The sequence below is a fragment of the Schistocerca serialis genome, chromosome 9, assembly GCF_023864345.2.
Source record: "Schistocerca serialis cubense isolate TAMUIC-IGC-003099 chromosome 9, iqSchSeri2.2, whole genome shotgun sequence".
In the NCBI taxonomy this organism is placed as follows: Eukaryota; Metazoa; Arthropoda; class Insecta; order Orthoptera; family Acrididae; genus Schistocerca; species Schistocerca serialis.
This window is the reverse complement of record NC_064646.1, coordinates 376,863,449-376,876,919: the sequence shown is the minus strand read 5'-3', so window position 1 is coordinate 376,876,919 and position 13,471 is coordinate 376,863,449.

Genomic DNA, 13,471 nt, shown 5'->3' with positions numbered 1-13,471 from the left:
AGATATAAGAAAATGTATAGTATCTCAGAGAATACATATGGAGAGGACAGCAGATGACAAATGGCCAAAGGAATAATTAAAAACGATTTCATTCCGCCAGAAGTAAGTCACTATTGACAACATTGTGTCGGTTTCCCTAACATTTCCCGGAAGAAGGATGGGCAGAAACGGTCACTTCCTTGAAATACTGAAAGGTCTTGAACGCACACTTATTTATTAATCGTTCCACATTCAAAATTTCATAATCAGGCAGAAGCTGTGGAACGAAGTGTACAAAGGAATTAACTATGACATATATAGACATACTGACATTAGTGTGCACATTAGTGATCTATATATATAGAATTTTCAGTTGCTATCACACTTGCATTTAACCCAAACTTTAGTAAAGGGCTAACGAAAATGAGGACATAGACTGAATAAAATGCAGATCTCTTTTCATATTAGCACATTTGATAGCTCGGCTGTCCACTGGGAGAGAAAAAATGGTAAACAGACTGGTGATTAAGCTACCTAACAAGTAAACACGATGACAGATCACAAAATAATATTAAATCATCACTAGCTAAAATGTTATTCGTGTATGACCAAATGTAGTCCTATTACAACAGTTGATCATATTTGTCATACGACAGAGCCAATTAAGTAAGCCTTGATGAGTGGCAACAACTTGAAATAAAAAATAAGCTAATATTACAATTTGAAAGATTTTTTTCAAAAGTGTATTGGTATAATGGTGGACCATAATAACAGTCTAGCTGTTACAAATCCACAACCATTAAATGTTACATTAGTATGATAAACAGTATTCATATTATAGAAATCGAACATAATTGATGAGATATAATAGAACCACTTAGGTAAGCCTAAATGACTGACACAGCAATTTGAATTGAAGTGGAAACTATTACTACAGTTAAAAAGATTTAAAAAATAGTTATATTAAAGCATGTAATGGTATAATATTGGACGGTATAACAGTCAAGCTGGGAATAGATGTGCGACGACACCAAAACATATTCGCGCATATCACAGTTGAGTCTGCAGAGTTGAGATCATATATTCTCATAATTTGATGCCTATTGGCCATACTATTTCGGAAGTAATGGATACCGTTTGTACATCTTATATGTACTGTAATGCGAACGTATATAACAGAATTTAAATGCAGTATCAGATGTAGCAAGAATGAATTCTTGAAAATGGCAGTGAACACCAAAAATGTAATTTACATGTAACTACATTGAAGGCAAGAGGTTAGATTCATAGTTACCATAAAGTGAAACACAGAGTGGGTACATACACGTGTTGCGACGAAACCATAAAGGAAGTCAAATGAGTAGTGTGAAGTACTCATGTCAGCGAAACGCTAAGTACCGATGCGATACGCAAGGCCAGTAATTAACGAAGCTGCAAAGGGAGGCAGGTACACTGCGGTGGCGGCCTGTGAGAACAGTTCCTCCATTCCTTGTGGCGGTGTGAACGTACAGAGGAAGCTTGGCGAGGCAGCCACATCGGAACAGATCATGAAAATGACGGCATCATGTAACACGGCGGTAAATAACTAACGAACATTTATCTGCCATGGATGCAGCGTTTATAGCTCAGGAACACTATAAGATTACAGCTAATCTAGGCATTGGTAAGACAATTGGGTCGAGTCCGACTACGCATTTCGCATAGCGGTTTCAAATAAATCTAAGAAGCAGGTCCTATTGAAGTACTCCTGCTCATTAAGTAACCAATGAGATAGACAAACGCTATGTACGTATATTCTGACTTCTTATAAAATGTCTAATGGGCAACGTGCAAAACCTCCAGCTCGTCAGCTATCGGCAACAAGCTATGCTTCTTTGCTTTTAAATTGCTGTCCCAGTTCAGCAGCGGTACTAGGATGTGAATGCTCTCTATATCTAGTAATGAAATATCTCCTCATCCTACCAATATACAAAATATACACTATCACTACACTTTATCTTAAATATACCAGGTTTACTAAAATACTTCCTGTTTTCTGTCCTATGTCCTGCCTTTATCGCATGTTTAAGCTACCTTTGGTTGTAGCCTTCTTCATAGTGGGGACCATTGTAGGTTAGACTAACAAGTGACCTTTTTTATCCTCTTTTTCTACTATTTTCGATTTCTTCTTCTGCATAAAGTAAAACAATTTACGAATACTTTTAACTATATACCCATTTGCTACTCCTAATTGAACAATCTTCTACAACTTCTTACAGTTGCCTCCTGACATCTCAAAATTCTATGAATCGTAGGGCGAAAATACGCCCATTTCTAGGAGCTCGGATGACATGAATCTTCATTAATTGTAACATTAGTGCAAGTAGATTTACGAAATACTTTGAAAAAAAAAGACTTCTTTCTTTCCTAGTAATAGAGAGATCTAAATAATTTAATGAATCGTTCACTTTCACTTTAAAAGTCAATTTAATGTTAGAATGCATGGAGGTGACGTGGGCACATGAATTGTAAATTCGCTCATCACATACTACGTACAATAATATGTCATCTACGTAACGATAATATAATTTTTGGGACGAACTTAGAATATATACTCCACGTGACTAAAAAATATCGCTCCCTGGATACCGGGAAATAGCTAAGCCATTTGGCTAAGAGTAGAATTCGTCATTAAAGGTAAAGGCATTGAAAGCCAAAGACAATTCTGATAATTAAATCCATAACCTCACCATAGGAAAGCGTGTTGTGTGCTAATAAATTCTCTCTAATTATATAAAGAGTTTCGTTAATTGGTATACAGGAGTACGAGTTGACAATACCCAGTGAAGCTGAATGGGTACCATCTGAGACATGAAGAGCATTGGAATTCATAGGAATTTTTTTACACAAAAGTTTCTCGAAAGGTATAAGCTTCTATTAACTTTTTGTTTAAAGTTTATTTAGTTAATAATTCGAGCTGAAACAATTCTTAACAATCGGCCTTATACGCAAAAGTTTCAAAGATTTTGTATTTTTGGGTTTCTTTGCAAAATCGGGTGGAAACAAGAGATAAAGTTTTTGACAAATGCCTTTTGGCCATCGTGAAACATTCACCAGGTTGCGTTTGATATCAACCACTTCTGTGTTCTTGAACAAACTTTAAGTTTTTGTTACGTAATCGGTGTCAAAAAGAGAAACAACAGAGTTACTGTTATTTCGTGACAATAACTTGCTCGTCATGGAGGTTTCAATTAAACTGTTAGAGAATCTACATCTAGATTTATACTCCGCAAGCCACCGAACGGTGTGTGGCGGAGGGCACTTTACGTCCCACTGTCATTACCTCCCTTTTCTGTTCCAGTCGCGTATGGTTCGCGGGATGAACGACTGTCTGAAAGCCTCCGTGCGCGCTCGAATCTCTCTAATTTTACATTCGTGATCACCTCGGGAGGTATAAGTAGGGGGAAGCAATATATTCCATACCTCATCCAGAAACGCACCCTCTCGAAACCTGGCGAGCAAGCTACACCGCGATGCAGAGCGCCTCTTTTGCAGAGTCTGCCACTTGAGTTTGCTAAACATCTCCGTAACGCTAACATTGTTACCAAATAACACTGTGACGAAACGCGCCTCTCTTCTTTGGATCTTCTCTATCTCCTCCGTCAACCCGATCTGGTACGGATCCCACACTGATGAGCAATACTCAAGTATAGGTCGAACGAGTGTTTTGTAAGCCACCTCCTTTGTTGATGGACTACATTTTCTAAGGACTCTCCCAACGAATCTCAACCTGGTACCCGCCTTACCAACAATAATCATTCCACTTCAAATCGTTCCGCACGCATACTCCCAGATATTTTACAGAAGTAACTGCTACCAGTGTTTGTTCCGCTATCATATAATCATACAATAAAGGATCCTTCTTTCTCTGTATTCACAATACATTACATTTGTCTATGTTAAGGGTCAGTTGCCACTCCCTGCACCAAGTGCCTATCCGCTGCAGATCTTCCTGCATTTCGCTACAATTTTCTAATGCTGCAACTTCTCTGTATACTAAAGCATCATCCACGAAAAGCCGCATGGAACTTCCGAGACTATCTACTAGGTAATTTGTATATATTGTGAAAATCAATGGTCCCATAACACTCCCCTGTGGCACGCCAGACGTTACTTTAACGTCTGTAGATTTATCTCCATTGATAACAACATGCTGTGTTCTGTTTGCTAAAAACTCTTCAATCCAGCCACACAGTTGGTCTGATATCCCGTTGGCTCTTACTTTGTTTATCAGGCGACAGACAGTGCTGAACTGTATCGACACCCTCCATAAGTCAAGGAAAATGGCATCTACCTGGGAGCCTGTATCTAATATTTTCTGGGTCTCATGAACAAATAAAGCGAGTTGGGTCTCACACGATCGCTGTTTCCGGAATCCATGTTGGTTCCTACAGAGTAGATTCTGAGTTTCCTAAAACGACATGATACACGAGCAAAAAACATGTTCTAAAATTCTACAACAGATCGACGTCATAGATATAGGTCCACAGTTTTGCGCATCTGCTCGACGACCCTTCTTGAAGTCTGGGACTACCTGTGCTCTTTTCCAATCATTTGGAACCTTCCGTTCCTCTAGAGACTTGCGGTACACGGCTGTTAGAAGGGGGGCAACTTCTTTCGCGTACTCTGTGTAGAATCTAATTGGTATCCCGTCAGGTCCAGTGGACTTTCCTCTATTGAGTGATTCCTTGGACACTTATTTCGATGTCAGCCATTTTTTCGTTCGTGCGAGGATTTAGAGAAGGAACCGCAGTGCGGTCTTCCTGTGTGAAACAGCTTTGGAGAAAGGTGTTTAGTATTTCAGCTTTATGCGTGTCATCCTCTGTTTCAATGCCATCATCATCCAGGAGTGTCTGGATATGCTGTTTCGAGCCACTTACTGATTTAACGTAAGACCAGAACTTCCTAGAATTTTACTTTCGAATTCACTGAACGCTTCACGCATAGCCCTCCTTACGCTAACTTTGACATCGTTTAGCTTCTGTTTGTCTGAGGGGTTTAGGCTGCGTTTAAACTTGCAGTGAAGCTCTCTTTGCTTTCGCAGTAGTTTCCTAACTTTGTTGTTGAACCACGGTAGATTTTTCCCGTACCTCACAGAATTACTCGGCACTTACCTGTCTAAAACGCATTTTACGATTGCCTTAAACTTTTTCCATGAACACTCAACATTGTCAGTGTCGGAACAGAAATTTTCTTTTTGATCTGTTAGGTAGTCTGAATTCTATTACTCTTGTTAAACAGATAAACCTTCCTCCCTTTTTTTATATTCCTATTAATTTCCATATTCAGGGATGCTGCAACTGCCTTATGATCACTGATTCCCTGTTCTGCACTTACAGAGTCGAAAAGTTCGGGTCTTTTTGTTATCAGTAGGTCCAAGATGTTATCTCCACGAGTCGGTTCTCTGTTTAATTGCTCGAGGTAATTTTCGGATAGTGCACTCAGTACAATGTCGCTCGATGCTCTGTCCCTACCACCCGTCCTAAACATCTGAGTGTCCCATTTATATGAAATGTATTCCAAATTTTCTCTCAGTTTTTCTGCCACTAATGCTGCTGAGTCGGGAGGTCGGTAAAAGGAGCCAATTATTAACCTAGCTCGGTTGTTGAGTGCAACCTGCACCCATAATAATTCACAGGAACTATCCACTTCTACTTCACTACAGGATAAACTACTACTAACAGCGACAAACATACCATCACCGGTTGCATGCAATCTATCCTTTCTAAACACCGTCTGTGCCTTTGTAAAATTTTCGGCAGAATTTATCTCTGGCTTCAGCCAGCTTTCTGTAGCTATAACGATTTCAGCTTCGGTGCTTTCTATCAGCGCTTGAAGTTCCGGTACTTTACCAAAGCAGCTATGACAGTTTACAATTACAATACCGTTGCTGCTTGGTCCCCGCATGTCCTGACTTTGCCCCACACCCTTTGAGGCTGTTGCCCTTTCTGTACTTGCCCGATGCCATCTAACCTAAAAAGCGCCCAGTCCACGCCACACAACCCCTGCTACCCGTGTAGCCGCTTGCTGCGTGTAGTGGACTCCTGACCTATCCAGCGGAACCTCAAACCCCACCACCCAATGGCGCAAGTCGAGGAATCTGCAGCCCACACGGTCGCAGAACCGTCTCAGCCTCTGATTCAGATCCTCCACTCGGCACTGTACCAACGGTCCGCAGTCAGTCCTGTCTACGATGCTGCAGATGGAGAGCTCTGTTTCCATCCCGCTAGCGAGACTGGCAGTCTTCACCAAATCAGATAGCCGCCGGAAGCCAGAGAGGATTTCCTCCGATCCATAGCGACACACATCATTGGTGCCGACATGAGCGACAACCTGCAGATGGGTGCACCCTGTACCCTTCATGGCATCCGGAAGGACTCTTTCCACATCTGGAATGAGTCCCCCCGGTATGCACACGGAGTGCACATTAGTTTTTTTCCCCTCTCTTGCTGCCATAATAGGATTGCAGCCTATAAAATTGTTGAGTAAAGTATTGAAGCCTCTGAGTGCCATATTTGTCACTATCGCAACTTGATCATATTGACACTTCGAAAGCTTAGCATACTGATGTACTGTTTTAACCTCTGCAATTTAGTTTTTTTCAAGCTGTTTACTCAGGTCAGAAGCAAGGCTATGCTTGACACGTTTGTTCAAGATATTTAATTCATCTGGAGAAAATCTAACGTTAGAAAGTTTAACCACACGCTCTGCAAATTTATGAAAGTTCGTACGTTGGCTAACATTAAATGTGTAAATCACACAATCTGAAGAGTTTACGTTCCTGTCTACGAAAATCTTATCATTTTGATACTCAATAGCATCAGAAAAAAATGACTAACGTTAGAGTAGTCTTACTGATGAGTCACCTGCTCTAAAAAACAATGAAGATCGAACGCCTTCCGAATCGTGATGACTTGTATCCTGTAACCACCACGAAGCTCACTTTACAGAAGAGCCATTTCAAACCTATATGAAAATTTGCTGAACGACGTTTACAATTAATTTTTGCATAGTGTGGTGTAACACTACCAGATGAACAAATCCTATTAAAACACATTTTTATGAAGCCCTCATAGCCTTCAGACTAGAACGATACCACCGCTTCACCTCATTTATTGCCCGACGAGGCACAAATTCCATTGACTCATGGAGAAGTACACCCATGGTGGAGGTACGTTACCATTCAGTTTTGGCACAACTATGAAATACGGGAAGGTCTTCATCGCACAGTTCTTTATTAAGCGTTACGCGTTTCAAAATTTTATCATCAGACAGAAGCTAGTTGCAAATATGTCTTCTGTATAGATTATTTCTCTGTTACGCCGTCCACGATGTTACCTTACGATGCACATTTCATTTTAAGAAAAAACTTTATCCACGTCAATATGAGTTTCGTCTCTGTATAAGTAGCTCAAATGTATCCTCCCCAAGTTTTTCACTATGTTCAGACACGTAATTCGTCGCTATGTACGGTATCTTTGAAAAATTACTACGATTTCATTTCTATGGTCAATGCTAGCGCCACCTACCGGTCATTATTTACTTCTTAGAGTGCTTAATGGCCACATTCAGTTTGCCACTGGTTTTCCTCGAAAAGACAATGGCACTGTCAAATATGCCTACATGAAATGAGATCTGAATTATGTTCAGTTTATGTGTTCACTTTCGTGAGCCTTTTACTAAAGTTTGGTATATATGTACGTGTGATATTAACTGAAAATTCAGTATATGGATCACTAATATGCCTACATTTATCAGTAAGTATATATTTGCTATGGTTAATTCGTCTGTGCACTTTATCCCACAGCTTCCGTCTGATGATGAAATTCTGAAACGCGTAACGCTTAACAAAGAATTGTGCGAACAAGACCTTTCTATACTTCAGAGTTGTGCCAAATCGAAATGGTCGCCTGCCTCTACCATGGGTGTACACTGAGCTGTCGAAGTCATACGATAGCGATACACACATATACAGATGGCGCTAGTACCGCGTATACCAGGTATGAAAGGGCAGTGCACTGGTGTAGCTGTCATTTTTACTTAGGTATATCATGTGGAAACGTTTCAGATGTGATTGTGGCTGTATTATGGTAATTAATAACCATTAACGTGGGATGATAGTTGAAGCTAGACGCTTGGGGCATTCCATTTCCGAAATCTTTGGGGGATTCAATATTCAGAGATCATAAATTTTAAGTGTGTGCCGAGAATACCAAATGTTCAGACATTACCTACCACCACTGACAACGAAATGGTCTGCAGCCTTTTCTTAACGACCGAGAGAAGGGGCTTTGGTGTAGAGTTGTCGGTGCTAAGAGACAAGCAACAACAAACGAAATAACCGTAAAAATCAATCTGCGACATACAACGAACGTATCTATTTGCACAGTGCTGGGAAATTTGGCAGTATTGGGCTGTAGCAGCACGACACCGAGAGAAACGCCTCTCCTGGACATGTGACCATGCCGGTTGCCCCCTAGAAGACTGGAAATCCGTGCCCTTGTGCTTCCATTTTGTAAGACCTGATTATAGGTTTAGATTGTGACTCAGACGTTACGAAGCTATGGGTCCTTGTTGTCGATAAAGCACTGTGCAGGATGGTTGTATGGTTGTGGCTCCATAATGGTGTGGGCTGTGTTTACATGTAATGGATTGGGCTCACTGGTCAAACTGCACCTATTGTTGATTATAAATGGCTATGTTCGGCTACTTGGAGACCTTTTGCAACCATCCATGGCCTTCATGTTCCCAAACAACGACGGAATTTTAAGGGATGACAATGCACCATGTCACCAGATCGCAATTGTTCACGATTGTTTTGAAGAACATTCTGAACAATTTGAACGAATGATTTGGCCACACAGATCGGCCTACATGAATCCCATCGAACATTATGGGACATAGTCGAGAGGTCAGTTCGTGCACAAAATGCTGCACCGGCAACACATTCGCAGTTATGAACGGCTATAGAGGCAGCAGACCTCAGTATTTCTGCGGGGGGATTTCAACGAATTTTTGAGTCCATTCCACTTCGAGTTGCTGCTCTACGCCGGGCAAAGAGAGGTCCCACATTATTAGGACGTACCCCAAGAATTTTATCACCTCATTGTATTTCTCCATCAAGAAATAAAAATGCTCATGTTTCTCGGCCACCAAAGTTCCCAGACACCCTTTCATAATTTTGGTCGTGGGAATGGTTCTTAGGCCCACGAATAGTTGAAAAGCGAAGTCTACAAATAAAATGTGAACACACGGATAGAACTACTGATCCTTAAGAGTACGAATCTTCCGGTCCTCATAAAAGAACCTCAAGACATTCTCAGAAGAGCTACACCTGGTGTTCTCACGAGAATTCGAAAGTTGAGGTGAAAATTTTGAAAATCAATTTTCATTTCAATCACAAGCTTTTGCTTAGCAACTTCTATGAGTGCACAGTACGTGGTCTATTGGCTAGCATTGCTACCTGTGGATCATGGGGTCCAGGGTCTGATTCCTGGGGATGGGTGTTTGTATTGTTCTCGTCGTTTCATCATCATCCTCATCATTCGTGAGTGTCGTTAGGTTTGACTCTGAAAAAAATTGGATTGTGAAAAAATTGGGACTTTTGTACGGGTGCTGATGACCTCGCTTTTGAACCCCGACAAACCAAACAAACATCGTCATCATCAACTTCTGTGAGTATTCGTGTGATTTACTGTCTAATACCCATTCCTATAACCAACTGAAAATTTTCGCATGTTGCATGCTATGATCTTTTCGAATCAGTACCACCAGCTTGAAGTGTTCATTACATGTCTGTCACAGTTGTGGCCTGAGACTGCCTTAACAGTGTCCGATCTTAATGACAAGCATCCAAATTTGGCAATAAGTGCATCACACAGGGATGGTACATAAATCTCACAACATACATATATGCTCACTCTCCAAGTCAGAATCAGCTTCAGTATGACTCTCCGTGAAATAAAAGCGTTGCTCGCCTACATCGACAAGATGTTGGAACTGCGTACTACTTGTAGCTCCTAAAACATTCTGTTTGTGGATACTGCCGGGGAGCGAGCGTACGTTGTGAAATCACAAAAACATTTCACCATTCACTGTGAAATTAAAGTGAGTTGCTTCCCCTCCTCTCCCTTACCCCCTCCCCCCCCCCCCCCCCCGCGTGCGTTTCTTAAATGGACGCACTTCAAGTCGTCCTTAATGGAATATTATCCCTTTGAGATGCATTTCCACTGCTCATTTCCTTACTAACCTGCCCATAGATAGAAAATTTCAGAGAAATATCATCATAATTTTGAGACTTGTCATCTCTCTTATTGACCCCAACATGTTTTGGTATTTAGGAAAAGAACGTCAGATTTAAACGGGAACAATCACCATCCGAAACAAATATGGATATAGTTATGAAAATTACAAAATTTAAGGATACCATAGTTTGTCGTTTCCACCAAGCTTTCTTCCAAGAGATACAGCTAAACCTAAATGGAACGTAAGTTCAAATACAAAAGTGGCTCTGAAAGGCAATTATCTGCTCTGTTACCCCTATGGATACTTTTCATATTGAATTTTTTGCTGCATTGCACAGTGTGCGATGATTTTAAACCTCCTGGCAGGTTGACCTGTGCGCCAGAGAGTAACTGGAAACAGGAACCGTTGCTTCACGGGGGAAATGCTCCACCGACTGAATCATGAAAGCACGACTCATAATCTACGTTCATAGCATGCATTTCTACCAGTAGTGCCAATCGCCAAAGGACTGCAGCACAACGTCTGTGAAGTTAAGAACGTCTGAGAGAGGTGCTGGCGAAAGTAAAGTTGCGAGGTTGCGAAGGTGGGTCATGTCCATTTTATATGCTCATATAGTAAACAATTTTCCCTCGAAAGGTAAAGGTTCCGGGTTCGAGTCCCGGCTCGACGCACAGTTTTAATCTGCCAGGAAGTTTGACAACATAAATCATCTCCTCCAAGACAAAAACCCATCACTGATAGCCGCGCGGGGTATCCGCGCTGTCTAAGGAGGTTCGAGTCTTCCCTCGGGCATGGGTGTATGCGTCGTCCTCAGAATAAGTTACTTTAAAGGTCTCGAGTTCAAGTCTCGGTCCGGCACACAGTTTTTGTGGTGTCACTGCCTGACACTACACTTACTAGGTGGTGGTAGCCTTTAAATCCGCCGCGGTCCGTTAGTATACATCGGACCCGCGTGTTGCCACTATCAGTGATAGCAGACCGAGCGCCGCCACACGGCAGGTCTAGTCTAGAGAGACTCCCTAGCACTCGCCCCAGTTGGACAGCCGACTTTGCTAGCGATGGTTGAGCTCTCATTTGCCGAGACGACAGTTTAGCATAGCCTTCAGCAACGTCATTTGCTACGACCAAGCAAGGCGCCATATTCAGCTACTATTCTGAACAGATAATATTGTGAACCATGTACCGTCAAGAGCGACGTTCATCGTTAATGGATTAAAGTTAAGTATCAAACTAATTACGTCCGCTTTCTGAATTCTAATTCCTTGTCATGTTTCAGACCTCACGTCAGTATAGTTCTTCCCTCCTCACGCCAGCCTGCGTGAGCTAAAACGCGTGCATTTCGGCCTCCAGTAGTAACATGGTGTTGGTTCTTCTGCCAACACAACAGTTTTAGTCTGCCAGGAAGTTTCACATCAGTGCACACTCCGCTGCGGAGTGAAAATCTCATTCAAGTTAATTTAAGTTAAATAAAGTAGTGTGTAAGCTTAGGGACTGATGACCCCAGCAGTTTGGTCCCATAAGAATTTACTACAAATTTCCAAATTTCCGATCACTGATAAAGGACTTGTCAAGACGTAAAAGGCTGAAAACGCAGAAAGTTGTGTTCTGTGCCATGCAAAGAGTGGCACCTGTGTTCGTTACTTCAGAAATTTCTCAGAGCACACCAAACAATATAATAGTTTTAACGACCTGACAAAATTTTTGCACCTAATAGTAATGAGTTTTGCATCGGGACTGCTCGAAAGTAACAAATAAAACTCATGATTGATAGCACCAAACTTTTTATGTTAAAAATGATTATTTTTGTATTTCGGCAGATGATTGCACGACGTGAGGCTTTCGCTATATTATTGTCTGTTATTCGTCTACGATACACACTTACATTTTTTTTTTTTTGTTAATTCTGTCTCAGCTGATACTGCGTAGGTGTTTCATGGAAATCGCGACCGCATTTCTGTCCCAGCCCTGTTCATCTCGGCTTGTGCTCTGCTTCCAACTACGTCGACTCGAAAGGGACGTTAAATCGTAACAGTCATTTCCCGAAATCCTGTAGTTCAATGCGCCATAAAACAAGTCGTTTCTGCGGATGTGATCACGCAGACTGAGGCACTGCGAGAAAAAGAGTCGTTCGATGCGCAACGAAGATAGGAACAATCTGTCCTGTGCTCGATCGTTGGCAGCGGACGTGCCGATGAATCGTGCTGATGAACCGTGTGTGCGTGTGTGTGTGTGTGTGTGTGTGTGTGTGTGTGTGTGTGTGTGTGTGTGTATGTGTGTATGTGTGTGTGTGGGTGTGTATGTGTGTGTTTGTGTGTGGTGGGAAGGGGGCGGGAGGGGGAATGGAGCTATGCCAGGCGAAAGCTCTTCGAGATTAAATCCGCCACACGTGCAGAAAGGAAGATTCATTATGCAGTCAGACCTTTAGGTCACTCATCGATTGCATTAGATTGCGAAATTATCTTAAAGCATTAAAGTAGCAAAGATAATAATTTATAAGAAGAGATGCTGAAAACTAATCCGTTCCCATTTCTATGTGAAAATTCTGAAGGCTTTTAATATAAAATTATTATCATTCTACATCTCCATTTTTTATGCCTACATATTTATTTTCTAACAGTCATTCTCACGACGAAGACGATTTTTTGCATTTCCCTCCTTTTGGCAGGAGATCTGTGGGACGACGACAGTTTACTATTGTGAGACAATAAAACAGCTACAGCCGTCCTTATCATTTTACTTATTTTCTTGCAACCAGTGTCGGCGCTTTAATGTGCCATCTTCAGGCTGTAGCTGATGCGGAAGGGGTTGATACGATCCCTATATATATCGCATCAGTGACCAGCATAACTGGATACGCAGGTAGCCTGAAAACTTCGGTGTCAGCACTCTAACCATCGACTGCCAACTGACTGTCAGCTGCAACGCCTACTGAAGACAGCAAGTGTCTGGCGTAGTCTTTAGATCGGTTACTGCTGCTACAATGGCAGGCTACCAAGATTTAAGTAAGTCTTAACGTCGTGTTATCATTGGCGCACGAGCAATGAGATACAGCATCTCTGAGGTAGCGATGAAGTGAAGTTTTTCCCATACGATCATTTCACGAGTATACCGTGAATATCAGGAATCCGGTAAAGCATCAAAATTCTGACATCGCTGCGGCCGGAAAAAGATCCTGCAAGAACGGGACAAGCGATGACTGAAGATAATC